The sequence below is a fragment of the Apodemus sylvaticus genome, chromosome 10 (genome assembly GCF_947179515.1).
Source record: "Apodemus sylvaticus chromosome 10, mApoSyl1.1, whole genome shotgun sequence".
Lineage (NCBI taxonomy): Eukaryota > Metazoa > Chordata > Mammalia > Rodentia > Muridae > Apodemus > Apodemus sylvaticus.
In genome coordinates, this window is record NC_067481.1 from 95,886,994 (window position 1) to 95,906,019 (window position 19,026).

At 48.8% G+C, this 19,026-nt stretch overlaps 2 protein-coding genes, 1 non-coding gene and 1 pseudogene across 6 annotated transcripts in view; 2 read left to right on the forward strand and 2 right to left on the reverse strand.

Moving 5' to 3' along the window:
- The window catches only part of LOC127693943 (tryptase-like), a 212,457-nt gene that overhangs the window by 142,073 nt on the left and 51,358 nt on the right, over window positions 1-19,026 (reverse strand). The gene's annotated exons all lie outside the window — the stretch shown is intronic.
- The window catches only part of LOC127693944 (tryptase-like), a 56,909-nt gene that overhangs the window by 32,772 nt on the left and 5,111 nt on the right, over window positions 1-19,026 (reverse strand). The gene's annotated exons all lie outside the window — the stretch shown is intronic.
- On the forward strand, window positions 499-1,731 carry LOC127694480 (mastin-like; annotated as a pseudogene).
- LOC127695664 (small nucleolar RNA SNORA70) lies at window positions 6,161-6,295 on the forward strand. The gene has a single exon (XR_007980037.1). It is a non-coding gene; the product is annotated as a small nucleolar RNA SNORA70 (small nucleolar RNA).

The following is a 19,026-nucleotide window of genomic DNA, read 5'->3' on the forward strand; positions in this document are numbered from 1 at the left end:
TGGTAAACCCTGTCCTGTGGCCTCTGAGCCCTGTCTGCTGGTCAGGAGCTTCTGCTTATTTTATCATGTGTGCTCCAGAGCAGAGGCAACACAGGGAAAGGGGGATGGCAGAGAGGCCACCAGCCTCCCCTCAGGCAATTGCCACCCTGCACCTCTTCCTGGCCGACCAATCTCTTCTTTAAGCACTCTACTCTGTGACTCTCCTTGACCTACTGATCATCAACAGCACTTCTGCCCTCAGGTCTCCTGTCTGCAGAAGCCCATGTGTGAGACCAGATATCTCTGTGATGTTTGCTTGGGGATGCTGGGGCATCGTTAGGGGCTGCCCTGTCTCAGTCCGCCAGTTGCCATTGCATGTCAGCCTGTGGTTCTACAACACGAGGCACAACAGATGGGAACACATCTGTGGGGGTCTCTCATCTACCCTCAGTGGATGATAACTGCTACCTACTGGATAAAGGTGTGAATTGGGTCACCCGTTCTCTTGGTTGAGAGCAGATGGGTGTCGGGAAGTGGGTGGTACTTGGTGAGATACTTTCCTCATCAAGTCAGGAAGGCTGTGACTCCTGCCTTCCTGAGGGAGCCAGGATTTCTGACACCCTCCTGATCCCTGTTCTGACTGATCCCTATGTGTCTGCTGGTACTGATTTTCCCTACTCTTCAGCCCCTCTGAGGGGTTCATTGTCCTGTCTCCCAGGACAAAGATGGTGTCCTGTGACTTTAGAGTTCAAGTAGGACAGCTGAGGCTCTATGAAAACGATCAGCAGGTGAAGGTGGCCAAGATCATCTCCCACCCCAAGTTTAGTGACAAGCTCTCTGCCCCCAGGTAGGCAGACATTGCTCTGATGAAACTGGGCACCCCAGTTGTGCTACCCAATCTTGTGTACCCTGTTTCCCTCCCTGCTGACTCCCAGAGGATCTCCTCATAGAAGACCTGCTGGGTGGCTGGCTGGGGTGTCATTGATGGTGAGTATTGGGAAGACATTATGTCCTTTGCCAGAACTGGTGGGAAGAGGCAGAAGCCTCCAGCTTTGGTCCTCCCTGGCTTTTCTCCACAGGGCCACTGCCTCCGCCCTACCACCTGAGGGAAGTGGAGGTCCCCTTTGTGGACAATTGTGACTGTGAGCAGAAGTACCTGACCAATTCTTCCTCGGACAGCACTACCAGTATATTCAAAGATGACATGCTTTGTGCTGGGAATGGAGGGTCGTGACTCCTGCAAAGTAACAGCCTGACCAGTCCTCCTCTGTCCCTTCCTTGCCCAGGACACTGGCACCCACTTGGCTTGGACTTGCCCTCCTTGTGCTGATTCCCGCCTTTGTCCACAGTTTGACTCCAGGGGACCCCTTGTTATTCAGGTGGAACTTCTCCTGGGTCTAGGTGGGTGTGGTCAGCTGAGGTAGAGCCTTTGGCCTTCCTGACATCCCTGGTGTATACACCAAGTGATGAGGTACACCTCCTGGATCCACTGCTAAATCCCCAAGTTCCCAGAACATTTGATGGGGCGAGATGGGATTCACACAAGAGAGGAGACACCAGCCACTCATGTAGATCTGTGCACTCCTCCTTCCTGTCCAGCCTCACTTTCTTAAACCTCCCCATCCCATGTTAATGAAACTAACTGGTGCTCCCAGTCTGGTGTCTCGGGTGTCCCTTAACTCTGCCATGGAGGGGCTAAAACCACATCTCAAAAGTAGCTGGCAGCCTATATCCCCTGCTTACCGTGTTTCTCATTAAATGATGGATTGTCTAATTGATGCCTGTCTGGACTTTGAATCCAGGGATTGGCACAAAGGGTGGGGCTGAGCTGGTCCACTGAGGCCTCCCCCATTCGTGTCTCTGAGCCCTTGGTGGTGTGAAGGGGTGGAACTCTCAGTCAGCCCACACTATTTTGTGGTGTCCAGACCTCCCAACCTTACCTGCCTGTTCAGGCTCCAGGATTAATAGGCAGGGGTCAGATTTGCAGGACTCCCGATACTTCAGCCTTTGACTACTGATGTCAAAATGCTCCTTTCTGAGCCCACATGGCCATTCAAATCCTAAACGATTGTTTTTTCCCCTTCCTTCTTTTTTCCTTCTTTCTTCCTCTCTTGCATGTTTGCTGTGCTTGCACGAACATGTATGCATGTTCACGTGTGTGTGTGTGTGTGTGTGTGTGTGTGTGTGCACGTGTGTGTATGTAGAAGCCGGAGGCAGACACTAGGTCTCTTTATCTATTACTTTCCATTGTATTTACTAAGGCTGGTCCTGGCTGAACCCAGAGCTTGCCCCTTCAGCTAGCTTAGCTGCCCCGCTTGCCCCAGGAATCCCCCATCTCTTTCTCTTGTGGGGACTTTAGGTGGACTGCCACATCCCCTGGGTTTTCTTGTGGCCCCTGGGGATCTCAACTCCAGTCCTTCTGCCTGCACAGAGCTTCATCCACTGAGACACCTCCCTAGCCCAGTTTGTTTTGTTTAGGTTTTTAAATTTTTATTTAGTTATTTTGTGTATATGAATACATTTCAGCTGTCTTCAGACGCACAAGAAGAGGGCATCCGATCCCATTACAGATGGTCCATGTGGTTTCTGGGAACTGAACTCAGGATCTCTGGAAGAGCAGACAGTGCTCTTAACCACTGAGCCATCATCTCTCCAGTCCTCTCATGTTTGTTTTTTGACAGAGGATCATATATAGTTCAGACTGGCCTGGTACTTATAAAATAGCTGAGGATCACCTTGAACTTCTGATCTTTCTGTTTCTAATCCCAAGTGCTGGAATTACAGGTATTACAGATATGCATACCATACCCTATTATGTGACTAGTGAATGCTAGGCAAGAGCATTCATTCACTAAGTATCTACCAACTGAGATACAGTTATGGCTCTCAAGTCCATATATCTACCCATGATGCTTTGAGATCTTCTGCATGCAACTTGAGGCCCTTATGCCTCCCCACATCTCCTCCCAGCTGGATGTCATGGGAATGGGCTGCTGTCTGCTGTGGGACTGAGGAAGGGACCCAGGACAGGGATGGTTTGCACTCTAGGCATGGGCCGAGACTCACACAACTACACCTTTTGTGTTTTGTTTTTGAAGCAGGGTCTCACATCCTAGCCCAGGCTAGCCTTGAATTCTAAGAAATCCTTAGGTCTTGGCCTCCCAAGTGTAAGTGTTAGGATTGCAGGCATGCACTGTCATGATCAGCCAGAATGTACTCTTTAAGTGGGTGAATTGTATGGCATGGAAATCACATTTCAGCAAAGCTGTCAGAAATAATAAACTGAAAACAATTATTATTTTTTGAGACAGAATCTAGCTATGTAGCTCTGGCTGGCCTGGAAGTCACTATGTAGGCAAGGCTGGTCTCAGATTTACAGAGATCTGCATGAGTGCTCAGATTAAAGGAGTCCACCACCACTCCTGACCATCAGCATCAGCACTTTATTATTTAGATGTGTGTGTGTGTGTGTGTTTGTGTGTCTGTTTCTCTGTGAGTGTGAGTGTGTGTGAGTATGTGTTTGTGTGTGTGTCTGTCTGTGTTTGTGTATGTGTTTGTGTGTGTGTTTGTTTGTGTCTGAGTGTGCATCAGCATATTGAGGTCAGAGGACAAACACAGCTGTTGTTCCTCAGGTGCTGTCCACCTTATGTTCTGAGATAGGGTTTTTTCCCTGGCCTGGAATTCACTGATTATGTTAGCCTGGCTGTCCAGCAGGCCTTAGGGATCTTTCTGTCTCCATCCCCAACCAGAGATACAAACATCGGACTTGGTTCCTCAAGCTTTCAAGGCAGACACTTTATCAACTGAGCTATCACCACAACCCAAGCCCTCTATTTTCTGGTTGATGAACTCTACCACCAATTGTGATGAAACTCTTGGTAAATTTGGGGGATCTCACCAAACCCACAGCAAACGTGCTGTTTGAGGGCAGACTGACGAAACCTGGAAGGTGAAGGGCAGATGAGAGCAGCTGCTTCCCTGCATCCACCAGCATGAGTATCTGGACGGCAGGCTAACTGGGAAATAAGCAAAAGGTGTAAAGAGTCCAAGGAGGAGATGGATTCACCCTCCACATTGGCAGACACAGGCGGCCGTCCACACAGCTTGCCTAGGAGTGACTATGGCCACTGTTAGAGACCCAGGGCTTCAGGAGGAAGCTTTCTGCAGAAGTCATTGCTAGCACAAGACTCAACACACTAAATAAACATAACTTCTCGACACTGGTAATGACGAGCTAGACAAGAAGGCAGAGTAGAAGAGAATTCCAGTTAAAGAGACTAAAAATCACCTACGAAAATACCTCGTAAAACAAGTGTGAAGTTCTTTTGTTTTTGTTTTTGTTTTTGTTTTAATTTGAAGCAAGGTCTCCCTCTCTCTATAGCTTAGAGTGGTCTCAGTTTCAAAGTCCTTTTAAATGCTGGGATTAAAGGCATGAGCTACTACTCCAATGCTTATATACACGGTTTTATAGAAGAACATAATCAACTGAGTGCAAGAATGTAGAATTACGTGTGTCAGAGGCATGTAGCCACAAATGGGGACATTGACACCCCATGTTTATGGAGATCTCAGCAAAACACTAACAAAGATTTCTGAGAAGCACAACAATGTGGTTATGGTTGTTGTTGTTTGATTGTTGTGTATTTGCTTGTTTGTTGTTTTGTTTGTTTGTTTGTTTTGAACCAGGGTCTCAGTGTGTGGGTCTGGCTGGCCTGAAACTCACTATAAAGACTGGGCTGGCCTCAAAGTCCCTATAAATAATTTAAATATCAAATAATGCCCAAAAAGAAGGAAGGAGAGGCCCCTAGTCCTGGAAAGCCTCAGTGTAGCAATGTAGGGCAATACTGGACGGGGAAGAAGGAAGGGGTTAATTGAAGAACAGTGGGAGGGAAGAGGGCTTATGAGGGCTTATGAGTGAGGGGGATCCAGGAAAGGGGAAATCATTTGAAATGTAAATAAAGAATTAATCAAATAAATAAATAAATAAATAAATAAATAAAATAAGACAGGGCTGGCCTTACAACTCAGCCATCTTCCTGCCACTGCCTCATGAGTGCTGGGATTAAAGTCATGAGCTACTACTCAGATGACCTTAAAATTTTAACTATAGACTTCTGGAGGTAGAAGTTTTCATTAAATTATTGCTTATAGGAGAATTAAGGTTTGGCTGTAAGAATCACCAGTGGGCTGTGGATGGAACTCAGTTGGCAGAGAGCTTCTCTTGGGTTCAATCCTAGTACTGAATAAAGCAGCATGGAGGTGCAGGCCTGTAATACCAGCACTCAAGAGGTACAGACAGGAGGATAAGAAGTTCAAAGTCATCTTTGGCTGTCAATTCCAAGTCTAGGTGAGACCCTGTTTCAAAACAGGAATAAAGAGGAAAACAGGATTGGACCAAAAAATCCGTAGGGCTTCCCGGGCATGGAGCTCGGGGGTGGGACACTTGTCCAGCCCGGATCAGACCTTGGGTTTAGTCTTTAGCAACACAACAACCAAAGAAAAAAGACAAGCAACTCCATGGGTAAAAAGTACTTCGCTGGAACAAAAATTGGGGGGAATTCAAAGTGCTAACCTGTATTTAGCATTGATTCAAAGCATCTTTTTTTCCTTCAGATTTTTCTTGCATTTTATGTGTCTAAGTGTTTTGTCTGGATTATATATGTGCACCACATGCATACATGGCCACAGAGGTTAAAAGAGGACGTCAGACCCTCAGCAACTGGAAACAGAGGGTTTTGAGACACCTCCTGGGTGCTGGGAAACCACCTACTCACAATGTCTGTGTGCGCATGCTCTCAGTGCTGTGCTGTATCCCTGTCCCATACAAACCCCCTTTCTGCCCTCATGGTCCTGCACAGAAGTGACTCTGTAGGCCTCATCCTATCAGCTAGGAAACCCCATTCCGTGGTCCTGTTCTGTGCCTGTGTGGGAGCCAAACACAAGCAGCAGTTTGGCCAGGTTTCAGTGCCTAGCGTTCTGTGGAGTCTCAGAAAGCAAGAATCAGAAATTGCCAAGGCTTTTGGTGAGTTAACTAATCAGTTCAGGGCTTTGAAAAGTACCCCAGTGGAACCATGTGTGGTGTTTCATACAACCTTAGCATTCAAGAGTCTCACACAGAAAGGGGGCATGAGTTCAAGGCTAGCCTGGGCTGCAGAGATCCTGCCTCAAAACTATAAAGATGCTGAAAGCAACTAAAACAATCAGGATGCTTTCCTCTCAGGGACCTAGAGTGAAATGGTTGCGAGCAGCAGCCTCTTTGGGGATGTGTGCAGCTAGTCACCTCTATGGGTTGCCCAAAGGGAATTTGGTGATGATTCTCTGGTGGCTATTAACCTCTGATCTGAATGTCATACCCAAGCTGGGCTCCAAGGAGGCAGCTTGGGAAGTCTCAGGCACAGCATCCAGGATTCCCACTGGCCAGCTCCTCATGTGCCTCTGAACAGATCTGAAGGATAAGGAACAGTGAGTGAGGCCCTGTGTAGAGCCAGGTTCAAGTTCCCTGGCTATTGGAAGGAACACACCTCAAAAGCATGGGGTTTTCATCAAGTTCAGCACCAATGGACTTCATGACAGAGTAGCTGGGAATCGGCTCATCTCTGATGGCTGTGGGGTAAAATATGTTCCCAATTGTGGCATGTATCCTGGACAAGTAGCAGGAGACCCACAAACTCACTCTTGAGGGTTTCCACTGTCATGTTCTGCACCCCCCCCAAATTGTGTTCTGTTATAAATCTCACATCCTGTGTGAAATCAAAAACAAAAGCAACAAACCAATACAAAACCAAACCAAAGATGAGGTAAACCTACATACACATGCCTGTGGGAGGTCTGCAAAGTGACATTAAAAACTGGAGAGACCTGGAAAGACATGCAGCCATCTGGACAAACCAAAATAATCTCATTAGCCTCATACAACTCAAACATAAATTTCAGATACATCAAAGGACTTTTTCTTTTTGAAACCCTGTGTGGCCTAGAACTTGCTCTCTGTAGCACCATGACCATGGGCGACATCAAGTAACACAGGAACATTGTAGAGCATCCCAGGGTGACGGGCTAAGAATGCTGTTCCTAGCCCTTCCTGCAGGCAAGCCTCTCCTCTCCATCACCTCATGGAAGCTGGATTTTAGGTAGGTTGAACACAATCTCCTCACACCAAGGCGGTGGGGAGCGCTCACCTGTGGGGTGTGTGCTAAAGATAGTCAAGACTCTCAAGAAAACATAGTCCCCCAAAACAGAGGAATGATTAGAGGCTGGGCTCATCTCTGCTTTATTGGTCTCAGCTGTGTCATTGTCCCTGGAGCCTTGGGAGAGGTCCCCTGTTGAGCAGTCCTCCCTGAGAGACTTAAACAATTTCTTTCCCCTCTTCCAAAATATGGTTCCACTGAAGTTCCCCCCAGAGAAACTGTTAGTTCATTGAGCTTCCTTAGAAGATGGGTGACCCCAAAGCAGCAGCCTAAAGTCTCCACCTAGTGTGGGGATGATTGATGGTTCCAGGATCGATGTCTTTCTCTAATGAACCCCCTAAACCTCTAGTCCCCAGAACCTGAGAACATGAATCATTAGTGTAGAATAGCATTGAAAATGGCTCTACTTGGAGCCAGGTGGTGCTGACCCGTGCCTTTAATGCAACACTCTAGAGGCAGAGGCGGTTGAATCTTTGAATTGGAGGCTAGCCTGGTCTACAGAGTGAGTTACAGGGCACCCAGAGCTACACAGAGACACCTGGACTCGAAAACCAACCAAACAAAAACGTTCTTTTAGTGTCATTTCTGTTGCTATGATAAAATATCCCAACAAGGCAACTTTGAGCAGAAATGGTTTATTTGGCTCACGACTCCAGGTCACAATCTGTTATTGCAGAGAAGTCAGTGCAGGAATTCAAGGCATCACATCCACAGACAAGAGCAAGATGATAAAGACATGGATAACCCTGTGATCCCTTGTTCTGGTTCTCAGCTAGCTGGCTCCTCTCTTAGAAGTTCAGGAGCCTCTGTCTAGGGAATAGTGCTATTCAGTGTGTGGGGTCTTCCTCAGCAAAACACCTCATAGAAATTCCCACTGACTAACCTGATCCAGATATTTCCTCTCTATACCATTCTTTCCTAGTGGTTCTATGTTGTGTCACTGTGGTGACTCTTTTGCCTCACCTGAGCTGGGTCCTCCTCCCCCATCCCCCAGTCAGGATCTTGTTCTGTAGCTTTGGCTGGCCTAAAATTCATTAGACAGGCCACATCAGCCTCAGACTTGTGGCTTCCTAAGAGCTGGGGAAAAGGTGCGTGCTACAGAAGTCCCCACAGCAACCTGGTACTCCTTACCAAGTTTCATTGAGCAGCATTGGCCAGGAGGCTCAGAATGTTGATCACCCTTGATCAACTCTGGAGAAGGAGGGGAGGAAACCCCACCCCACCTTCATCTATAGCAGCTGTTCTCAACTGGTGGGGTCAAGGAAGACAACTGGGAAACACAGATATTTTCCTTACAGTTTGTTCAGTAGTAAAAATCAAAGTTATGAAGTAGCAATGAAAAATAGTTTTATCACTGAGGGTCAGCAAGGGGTCACCACACACGAGGAACTGTATTAAGGGGTGGCAGTATTAGGAAGCTTGAGAACCACTGGTTTATAAGATGTCACTGGCTTCCAGAGAAGGAATCCCTGTGCTATTCCTGCTGTAACCTTCCTCTTACCCCTAGGAAGGGGCTTTGTCTCCACAGTTCCCACTGATAACACTATAGTGGCTTTCCTCTGCAAGGACCCTGGCAGTCACTCTCAGAGAATGGGACACCAGGTCTGTGGACGATTCTTCTCCAGGTTTAGTGTCTACGTGCTTTAGGGGTTTTTCTCTTCATACCCTGGAAAGCCTTTGTAGTGTCCTCTGCAGGGTTAGCCTGGATCAAGGACAGTTAGTGTCCTTGGGGGTCAGGTCTAGCAGGGCACACATTTAGATGGTGGTTGTAAGTGTGATTGCTGCTGTTGTTACACACCTGACTTCCTCAAGAAATTGTTAAGGCCCTTCATAATATCAAAACCAAAAAAAATCAGATGGGTTTTCATCAATGGACACTGGTGCTAGGGTGATTTTCCTGCTCCAGTGCTGGTTGAAACAAGAATCCGTGTACAGTAGACCAGCAGTCTGCCATTGAGTTATGTCCCCAGTCTGACAAGTTGCTTTTTAAATAGCAAAATGCTCTTTAAGAGATACGATGATTAAGTGTAAAAGACAAGAAAATTAAATGAAGAAAATCATAATTGAATGCTGAGGCAGTCTGCACAGAGATGTGTCCACCCTGGACATTTTCATGAATGAGACACTGTATCTAGATGCCCCTGACAGGTGTCCTTGGGACCTTTTCCTAGGGACACTCCTCACTGGGAACAGCTCTTTCCTCCTAAGAAAGGTGTGATTGCCCCTGCACTCCAGGTTAAGAACCATGGAGACAGTGGTTTCCCTAAGGTCACACACAGCAGCAGACAGGCTGGGGACTCTGGACCTCTCCCCCTGCTCACCTCTGGGTCTGAACCCACGAGAAGAGACCAGGACAAGTGTGACCCTGGGCACTCAAGATCAGCAGGTCAATGAGGGGAGACACTCTTCTGTGTGAGGTAGAGTTGTCAAGACAGAATGGCCTAAGCCCCTCTCCTCCTTCCTATTTCCAGATCTTCTCCATCCCTGGGACATCCTGCTTGGTCCCTGGCTTTCAGGCCAACTTCCCATCTGCTCCATGCTCAGCCTGAACTTCCATCAATCCAATGAGAGTCAGGGGCACCCAGCAAGCAGCTTGCATACCACAGCCCCATCATCTGGGCCCTTGATTATTCCTGCTCCCTCAACTTCAACCTGAGGATGCTGGGAACCAGACAACATCACGCGTGACCAAGCATCATACATGACTGCTCATGTGGACAATGGGGATTTCTCCCTGGATCACCCAGAACTAGAGAGGAGGACATTTCTGGTCTTGGAAAAGTATTGTACCTAACTCAGGACTCCTTTATCATTAACCCATGTTCCCCTCATACTTAGGTTGGGATATATTTGGGGACATTGGAAAAAACTATCTGTGCATCTTATAACCTGTAATTTGTGTCCAAAAAACTTTGTTCATTTTAATCTCAAACAGTGTTACCCAAGTGCTGGTACCTCAACCCAGCTCTCCCTCTTGCAACACCAGCCCTGGGCAACCACATCCTTTCCCTAACGGCATCCCTAAGCCCAGAACTGCGACAGAATATCTCACTGGTAGGTTGTGGTTCCAAGCTAACGGCTACCTGACGGAACTCACACAGTACCTAGTTCTCTCTGATCCTATCACTGTATGTGCCCATTCATGGTGGCCTGGTCCTGCCTCTATCAGGGTGGCCAGGTGTCCTATCTCTAGGTCTTGTTGCCTAAGAGCAACAGTAGGATCACCAATGTGGGGCCTCAGGTGACCTCACACAGACAAGGCAGCCTGGGCTTGCAATGGGCACAGGGAGCAGGAAATGGTTTCTCCTGAGGGAGTCATCTGGTTACTCCTTATACTATGCTAGGTTCAAAAATGTAAAGGGCTCCAGCTTGATCTTACTTCCTTCTTGTTCCCCTTACTTCCTGTTGTCCAGATGGGCCTGCCTTGTCTGAGAAGCTCTGTCTCTCCCTCATTGACATTCCTGGTCTTGCTTAGTATTGTTTCTTTCACTTAAGGTCTCACTATGCAGCCACAGCTACCCTAGAGCTTACTATTTAGGGCAGACTAGACTTAAACTCTCAACGATTCACCTGTCCCTGTTTTCTGAGTGTAAGGATTGAACATGTGTTGCCACCACACCCAGCCGGCTGTCCTGTCTTGATGGTCCATTCCCGTTTCACACTAGGCTTTCTTTCTCTCAGGCTGAGACTCCCGACGACAGCCCCTTCTAGTCTAGACATTGTGTTAGAGCCCCAGAGCCAGGAATTTTAGGCCCTGATACTAGGCTTTCATGGTTCCCCCAAAGTCAGGAGACAACTTTCAGGAATTTGTTTTCTCCTATCCTATGAGTCCCTGGGGATGAACATGTCTTCAGACTTGACTGCAGCATTCTTACCAACTGACCCATCTCACCCTCCCCTGTGAGCACATAGGAACATCTTCAGCCTCCTAAGTGTCACAGTTGGGCACGGATCTTGCCGATGTGTGTCTCCTACACACACTGTTCCAGGGATGGAGGTGAGCAGGGATGGAAGTGTCTCAGCCCCCAGGGTGAGTTGGTAGGGAGTAGACAGTTAGGATCTGTGCAGCACTAACCCCACTTCCTTTCTCTCCAAATTTGCTTTCCTGTTCCTAACACCTGCAGCAGGTTCAGGGACAGAGAGTGGATGATGTCATCTGTGAGCAGCCATACCATAATGCCACCAGGCACCACCCACAGGGCCACAAATCCATCCTAGATGACATGTGTGTGCTTGCAGTGAGGACCATGGGGCCTGCCATGTGAGTTCAGTTGGCTTCTTCCTTCCTGTTCCCAATCCCACTTCAGGGCCAATATCCACAGATGCTCTTCTAGGGTGACTCAGGTGGCCCCCTGGTCTGCAGGGTAGCAGGCTCCTGGAACTTGTTAGGAGTGGTGAGCTGGGGCTATGGTTGTGCCCTGAAGGACCTCCCCAGGGTCTATGCACGAGTGCAGTCCTTCCCGCCCTGGATCATGCAGCAGACGAAGTTCTCCTGAGCCCTGCTTGCCTGTGCTGGTTCCAGAAGATGAGTCTCACAGTTCCCACTGCTTCAGCCTTTGCCTGGTTTTCGGAACCTGTCCTGTACTCTGGCCTTCTGGGAGTCTGGACATCCCTGACCCAGCACAGGAAGCGGGGACGACAGTGGCCAGGGTGGGTGCTCTTGGCTTGAGGGAAGGTGGAGAGGAATGGAGACTCTTTATGCTTGCAAGCTGTTGAAGGAACCGAGCGACTTTTGCTTTTGGCTGTTCTTAATAAAGGTCGTGTGCACATGCAAGTTCCGGGACTTGTGTGAGTTTTCTATTTCCTTCTCTTTGGAAAAGATGCCCACAGGTGTGGTTTACCATGTCCTGGGAGAACCACCTGCCTGTGCTGCTGAATTGTTTTGTGCTTGGTGGCCTTGTCCTGGATGGGCATCCAGATTGTCACCACTGGGTCTTAATATCTTGGCCTCCCAAATATACCTGGAGTCCAGGTGTGGTCATACTGTACACAATGGGTTTGGGGTCAGGCATCATCTTCAGCATCACAAAAGACATTAACCATCACAAGTGGCAGAGTGTGCTTGGGTAAGTGACTCACAGAAAGTCCCCAGCCATCCTCCTCATGTTGCTCTGTGCTGGGACTATGTAGACTCTGACCATACAGATAAGGTTACCTGTAGACCATGGGACTGGAAAAGAAGTCCCTGCATCAGTACCACCCGCCAGAGCCCCGCCCGGCAAGCATGTCCTACTGGCCTGCTATGGGATCAGCTTGTGAGGATGAAGTTGGTGGCAACTGGTCTCATCTAGAGTAGATTCTGAGTTTGCCAAGGAGGATGCCCACAGGTGTGTAGATCTGGGCTTCACCCCAGTGGCACATAGGGGACAGGACAGGAGGGACAGAGTTGTAGCCTTGTTTAAACTCAGAACAGCATAGATTTACTCAAGATTCAGGGGTGTGTGAAGAGTTCTAGTCAGGGTTCAGCTGAGGGTGATAGGGAAATAGGTTTGCAGGGGTGGTACCACACCCACCACATACACTCGCTATGGCCAGAATTTTATTGAGCAGGGTTTTGGGGATGGAATGTATTCAAAAAAGACTAGGAAGCAGCCAGTTCTGTGGCCTGCTGCAGGTCCCTGATACCATGAAACAACCACTGCCTAAGTCCACCCCTGCATCAGCTCCCGGGTCTCTAGCAGAGATCCACCCCAGGATCATGTCTTCTATGTCCTGCACTTTGGCACCTCCACGGCTGGGACTGAGGGAGGCCAAGGGGGAGGGTGAACCCTGCTACCTCTGCACATCTGTCTCTGGCTTTGTGTGGCTGGAGATGGCTTTAATGAGAAGAACAGCCAACCAAAGTTTGTCAGGCAATTGCAGAAAGCCAAGGACTGGACCTGCTTTCAGTGGGCCTCTAATAGTGAATCCTTGGAAAATGCTGGTGCTTTTCATTCACAGGGCCTCCAGGTGAAGCTGCAGGACGGGAAAAGGGAACTGAGGTTCAGGTGTTGTCAGGTATGTGAGCAAGGGGCTCCTTCATGAGGAAGCCCAATGCATCCTAGTGCAGGGACTGCAGTTTTTTGTTCAGCAGGCAGAAAGCATCCTTACCCACTCCTCAGGGTCCTTTTCATTTTATTTCTTTGCAGGAGAGAGATCTATGTGGCTCAGACTGGCCTCAAATTTCCATGCCAAGCTCTTTCGGAGAAGGTTCACTCTTTTCATAGGCTTTTATTTGCTATTTTCTGTGCCGCTGGCCAATGAAGGTGGACAGCCCAGGTTGCAGAGTCTGGGCTTAGATGCAATGGGAAGCAGGATTTGGGGACCTGGTACGTTCTACAGGAAAATGGTTGGTGACAGGTTACATGTACAGCAAGGCTCCCAGCATCCCTCTGGGCTCCCAGAGTCCCATGAGACCACACAGATTAACAGTTTTGTAATGCAGACATAGCTGTAAACCCTCAGAATCTGGGTAAAAAGTGGGTCCTACCAATTTGCTGTGCTCTGCCTGACCCACACTTTTCTTTGCTTGTTTGTTTGTTTTTTGGATTTGGTTTTTTCAAGACAGGGCTTCTACGTATAGCTCTGGCTGTTCTGAAACTCACTCTGTAGACAAAGCTGGCCTCAAACTCAGAAATCTGCCTGCTTCTGCCTTCCAGAGTGCTGGGATTACAGGTGTGCACCACCACCACCCAGCTGACCCACACTTTCTGGCTCCTGATTGGCAGGAAGCCAGGTGGCTTCTTGTGGAAGTGTTTGATACCCTGTCTATTCAGAGTTTTACATGTATAGGAAAAAAAAGTCTACCATTAGGCTGCCTTGACCTCACAAGCAGTCCTTCTGCCTTAGCCTCTCCCATGGCTGAGAAGGCAGGCCTGTGCCTCCAGACTCGGGTCTCCTCTGCCCTCCTCTGCTATAATTCTGAGCACACATGAAGTTTCACATGGTGTCCTGGCTCTTCCCTTGTGGCTAATACTGTCTGTTGAAGGAATCCACAGGATTCGCTCCTCCTGGTACAAGTTAATGGACATTTGGGCTGTTTCTAATTGGGGCTCTTGGGAGTAACGTTACTTTTAACAGTTTGTGTTTGTGTGAACACATCTTTTCTCTTGGAGGAGCACAACTGTGACTGTGGACTCACACGGAATGTTTGAAGGAGAGAAGGCTTTCAGATTTGTGGCTGTGATTACATCCTGTTGCCTGTGGATAGGACTGGGCAGTTCTTGGTGTCTACCAACCCGTCTTTACCTTCAGGAACTCTAGGTATGGGTGGGTTGGGGTACAGAGCTTCTTCCTGGGTTTTATATGTGATAGTTCCCCCACACTCTCTTTAGATCAGGATGGCGTCAAATTTGCAGTGATTCTCCTGCTTCAGCCTCCAGAAAGTTAGGCTTAGAAACATTGTTACTGTGGCTAGTTCTGTGTTCTTCCTTCCTCCCTCCCCCAATCTGTCTCCTTCCTTCCTTCCTTCCTTCCTTTCTTCCTTCGTTCCTTCGTTCCTTCGTTCCTTCGTTCGTTCCTTCGTTCCTTCCTTCCTTCCTTCCTTCCTTTCTTTCCTTTCTTCCTTCCTCTATCCCTCCCTCCCCCCTCTTTCTTTCCTATCCAACAGAGCCTCCTGTAGCCCAGGTTAGCCTTGAACTTCCCTCCGTTCATCTTCTAAGTGCTATGGTTGCAGATATGCATCACCTTGCCAGGTCTTTAGTTTTATTTTTACTTTTGTTTTGTCAAAACATCTAAATGAAATAAACTTAAGGCTGAAATGTTTATTCTAGCTCTGAGTCCAAGGTACACTCATCACTGTGGGGAAGGTGTGGAGGCAGGGGCATGAGGCGAGTAGTCATATAATGGACACAGTCTAGGAACATAGAGCTGTATATGAAAGCAGCTCAACTCTGTCTTCATTCACAGCATCTAGGAGCCCACCAGGGAGTGGTGCCCGGACAGTAGATGCTCCCTCCCACCTAAATGAATGTAACATAAGCTGACTCCCCCTGCAGGCCCAGAGGCCCTTCTCTCAGGTGATTCTGTCAGGATGCAAATCAACTCTGTCACATTCAGCTTATTCTGGGCAGGGAACCCAACGCAGTGCCTCCTGAATGTTAGACAAGCACTCTGCCAACCGGGCCACACTCTGTGTCTGTTCTCCCTGTCTCTAATTAGCATTTTGTCAGGCCTAGTGGTATATATTTTGACACATGTCCAAATTGTCTATTTGCATATCTTTTTGGTGAGCATGCAAATGTTTTTTTTTTTTTACTTTTTTTTCAAATTGCTTCCTGAGTGCTAAATAATGTGTTTTGAATCTAAGTATTGTAAACATTTAGATGTTCTCTGGAGGATTGATCTTGGTGCACAGCACGGGAGGGTGGACATGAACAGAATGCGTGACAGGAGTGGAGGGGAGCTGAGAGGTCTGAGGGATTTGGCCATTTCTAGGTCAGGCTCAGAAGGCTGAGCAGTCTGTCTATCATGGTGACAAGACCAGGCCTGGGCCTTGTTTTTGCTGTAAATTGAGAGGAGGAAGAAGGGATGAGGGATGAGGGATGAGGGAGGAGGGAGGAGGGAGGAGGGATATGGGATGAGGGAGGAGGGAGGAGGTAAGGTCTGCTGACAGTGTCTCTATCCTGCTGCATGTGGCAGGGAAGAGCTGTTACCTCCACCTGTCTTCACATGAACTCTGAAGCCCAGAATGCAGAGACCAGCTCAGAGGCAGAATACAGCAGAGATAGGATGCTGTCCTCACTGAAACCTGAGTTTATTTTCCCAGTGTGGGAAGGCCACAGGGTCCCCTCCAGGCAGCCCTCCTGGTTCCTGCAGGATACACTCTCTCACATCTGAGAGTCCAGCTTCTGGGGCTCCTCAGATAGCCTGTGTGAGCATAGACCTCTGTGACAACACACCTTCCTTAGTGTCCCTGTTCCCACATCCAGCCCTGGGTCTTCTGACTCCAGCTCAGGTCAGAGCGGCCAAGTCTCTGTCTCCCTAGCAGGGTTTCCTGTCATGGCTGGGGCCTCAAGGCCAGAGTGCAGAGTGCAGGACCTTTCTCAGTTCCAAAATCTCAGGGCAGGGTGGGAGGGTTCCATTGACACCCTCCAGATCAGGTGTGGGGAAACTGAGGCTGGGGAGAGTTGTTCAGTTCTCCTCCAGTACGTGACATCATGTGACGTAATGTGGCTATTTCAGGCCTGTCTGTCCCACAGCTGAAGCTCAAGACTGCACAGAATGCGCAGGAGGGACGACCCAACAGTTAATTCAAGAACTGTTTTTGTAGATATTCCATATATGGGTGGTTGGCCACCACCTGTTACTCCAGCTCCAGGGCATCTATCGCCCTCTTGTGGCCACTGTGAGTACCTGCACTCATGTGTGTATATGGCTCTCCCCACATTATTAAAAATAAAATACATCTTTAAAAAAAGAATGGACACTAAACGTTTGACCTAGTGAGGCACGAGTAACGACATGAGGTGAGTCTGCGCCTGCCTCCCTCAGGTGCCAGTCTGTGAAGGGACTGTTTGGGGGGTAGGAGCTGCCAGCTCATCCCAGCTTAGAGAGACCAGGGTGAGGGAGTCATGTGTCCCCACAGGCCATCCCACCTGGTCCAGGACCCTCATGCCACCTAGCTTGAAGGATGTCCTGCATGGACAGATCCTCTGAGTCCCAAACAGTGGAGCCATCACAGGTCCCTGTAGGAGAAGCCTTTGTTGTCTCTGGTCTGAGGGACCTGTTGTTCTATTCCCTTTGTCACCTAGTTCCCTGCATAGCTCTGGACACCCTGGATCCCAGGTCTGCTGGTCAGGAAGAAATTCCACCTGTGCATCCCTGTGTCCTCATAGACCAATGACATGTGTGGCCTTTGTCCAGATAGAAGGGCAGAGGGAGATCACAGTCTGGTTTTGGTGACACTTTCCCCAACTTCCGGGGTCTCCTGTATTCCCGGGTCATTGCTGTGGACCACAGTGGTAATTCCCTCTAAGGGCCTGGTCTTCCTGTCTCTGGGGTTCTGTCCAAGAGTGGGGCTGGGGGTGGCCCCTCTTCTGGGCTGCTGACTTCCCTCAGGCTGCCCTTTGACCCCTAACAGGAGGGTTGAGCTGAGTGCATCTGTGAACCATCACTGGACTGAGGCACACACTGAGAGGGAAGCCCAGTGTGGTCCTGCTCTGTGCCCCTATCCCAGCCAGGGTGTGGACCTCAAAGTTAGAGCTTCAGGTTTTTAGGTTCTGACTTTCATTCTCTGAGCCTGTTACATAAACTGCATATCTGAATTCTCAGAAAACTGTCTTCTGTGACATGGTCACTGACAACCCAGAAAGAGCTGATGGGTCACAGAGGAGAGGATATGAGTGAGGGCTCCCTTTGCATGTGACTGGGTATTGTGGGTGTTTAGGATGTGCACTCAGAGCTCTCTGTCTCTCTGGGCAGCTGGCTGTGTAGAATCAAAGGCCTTAGAGACTGCTTTACTGCTGTGCAGAGATACCACGACAAAGGCGACTTATATAAAAGAGCATTTAATTGGGGGCTTGATTACAGTTTTAGAGGGTGAGCCCCTGATTATCACTGCACAAAGAAGATGAAGTTTGCTGAGAGCTTTGCATCCTGGTCTACAGGCATCAGGGAGAATGAGCATAAGGTGGGGGGAGGTAGGGAGAATGAGGGGGAGAGGGGAATGGGAGGGGGTTAGACAGACAGACACACAGACGGGGCCTGGTGTAGCCTTTGAAACCTCTAAGTCCACTCCTAGTAACACTTCCTCCAGCAAGACCACACCTCCTAACCCTGCCCAAGCATTTCCACTCTCTGAATCTATGTTCCACTTCCTGTGATTAAGCAGTCAAATGAATGAGCCCAAGGGGCACATTCTTCTTCCAACCTCCACACCTAGGAGGTGATTCTTCTTCTGTACATGAAGAGCAGACGCCTGTAAGTCCTGTAACTCTACTCTGTGTGTGGCTAGAGGGAAGTTTGTCAGTTGGGAACAGGAGTTGGCCCCATAGAATTTGTTCCAGAGAGAGAGAGAGAGAGAGAGAGAGAGAGAGAGAGAGAGAGAGAGAGAGAGAGAGAGAGAGAATACTGCCACAAAACTGAAATCTCCCATCTCTAGGTACAGCCACCTTCCATGGTAAAAGTGCAAGAAAGGAAGCAAACCGATCACACAGGAAGGGAGGCGGTTTTGTTGCAATGAATTGAAACTTGTGGATATTTTTAGATGAGTCCAATGATACACTCACCCTACTCTGGCAAACATCACTACACACAGAAGCATGTATGTGCCTCATTATGCAGCCACAATTCAGCGACTCCCACATTTGTACCCAGCGCTAGGCAATAATGTGTGGAAACCACCTCTCCAGAAACACTGTGGCCTCTTCCCAGGATTCACTAGGAGCCCGCCATTGGGAAGCAGCCTCAAGCCTCAGCATCCCTAGGATCTTAAGACAATCCTGTTGTAACAGAGGAGGCAGCACAGAGGCCTGATAAGAGGCAGGGGTGGGGGAGCTGGACGAGGTGGACCCTGCCAGCCCAGCACAGGGGACACTGAGGCAGGATGGTCATGAATTGGTTGTCAGCTTGAGCTCCATAGTGAGAGACGGGGGACAGCTGGGACATGTGTCATGTCAGAGGAGACAAGCGTGGGGACACGGGTCTTTGGGTATCAAGTTCAGGTAGCAGCATGGCAGTGTGCCAGGCCAGGGTGGATGCTTTCTATGTGACACTTACTCAATGTCCTTAACAATCTCCATAGGACCACAGCCAGGGCTGCACAGAAGGCTCAGTCAGCAAAGCTGTGTCTTGTAATTATGAGGACATGAATTTAGGTCCCAAGAACCCATTGGAAAGAATGGGGACGTCTCTCTGGGAGGGGCTGGAAACCTATTGCAAT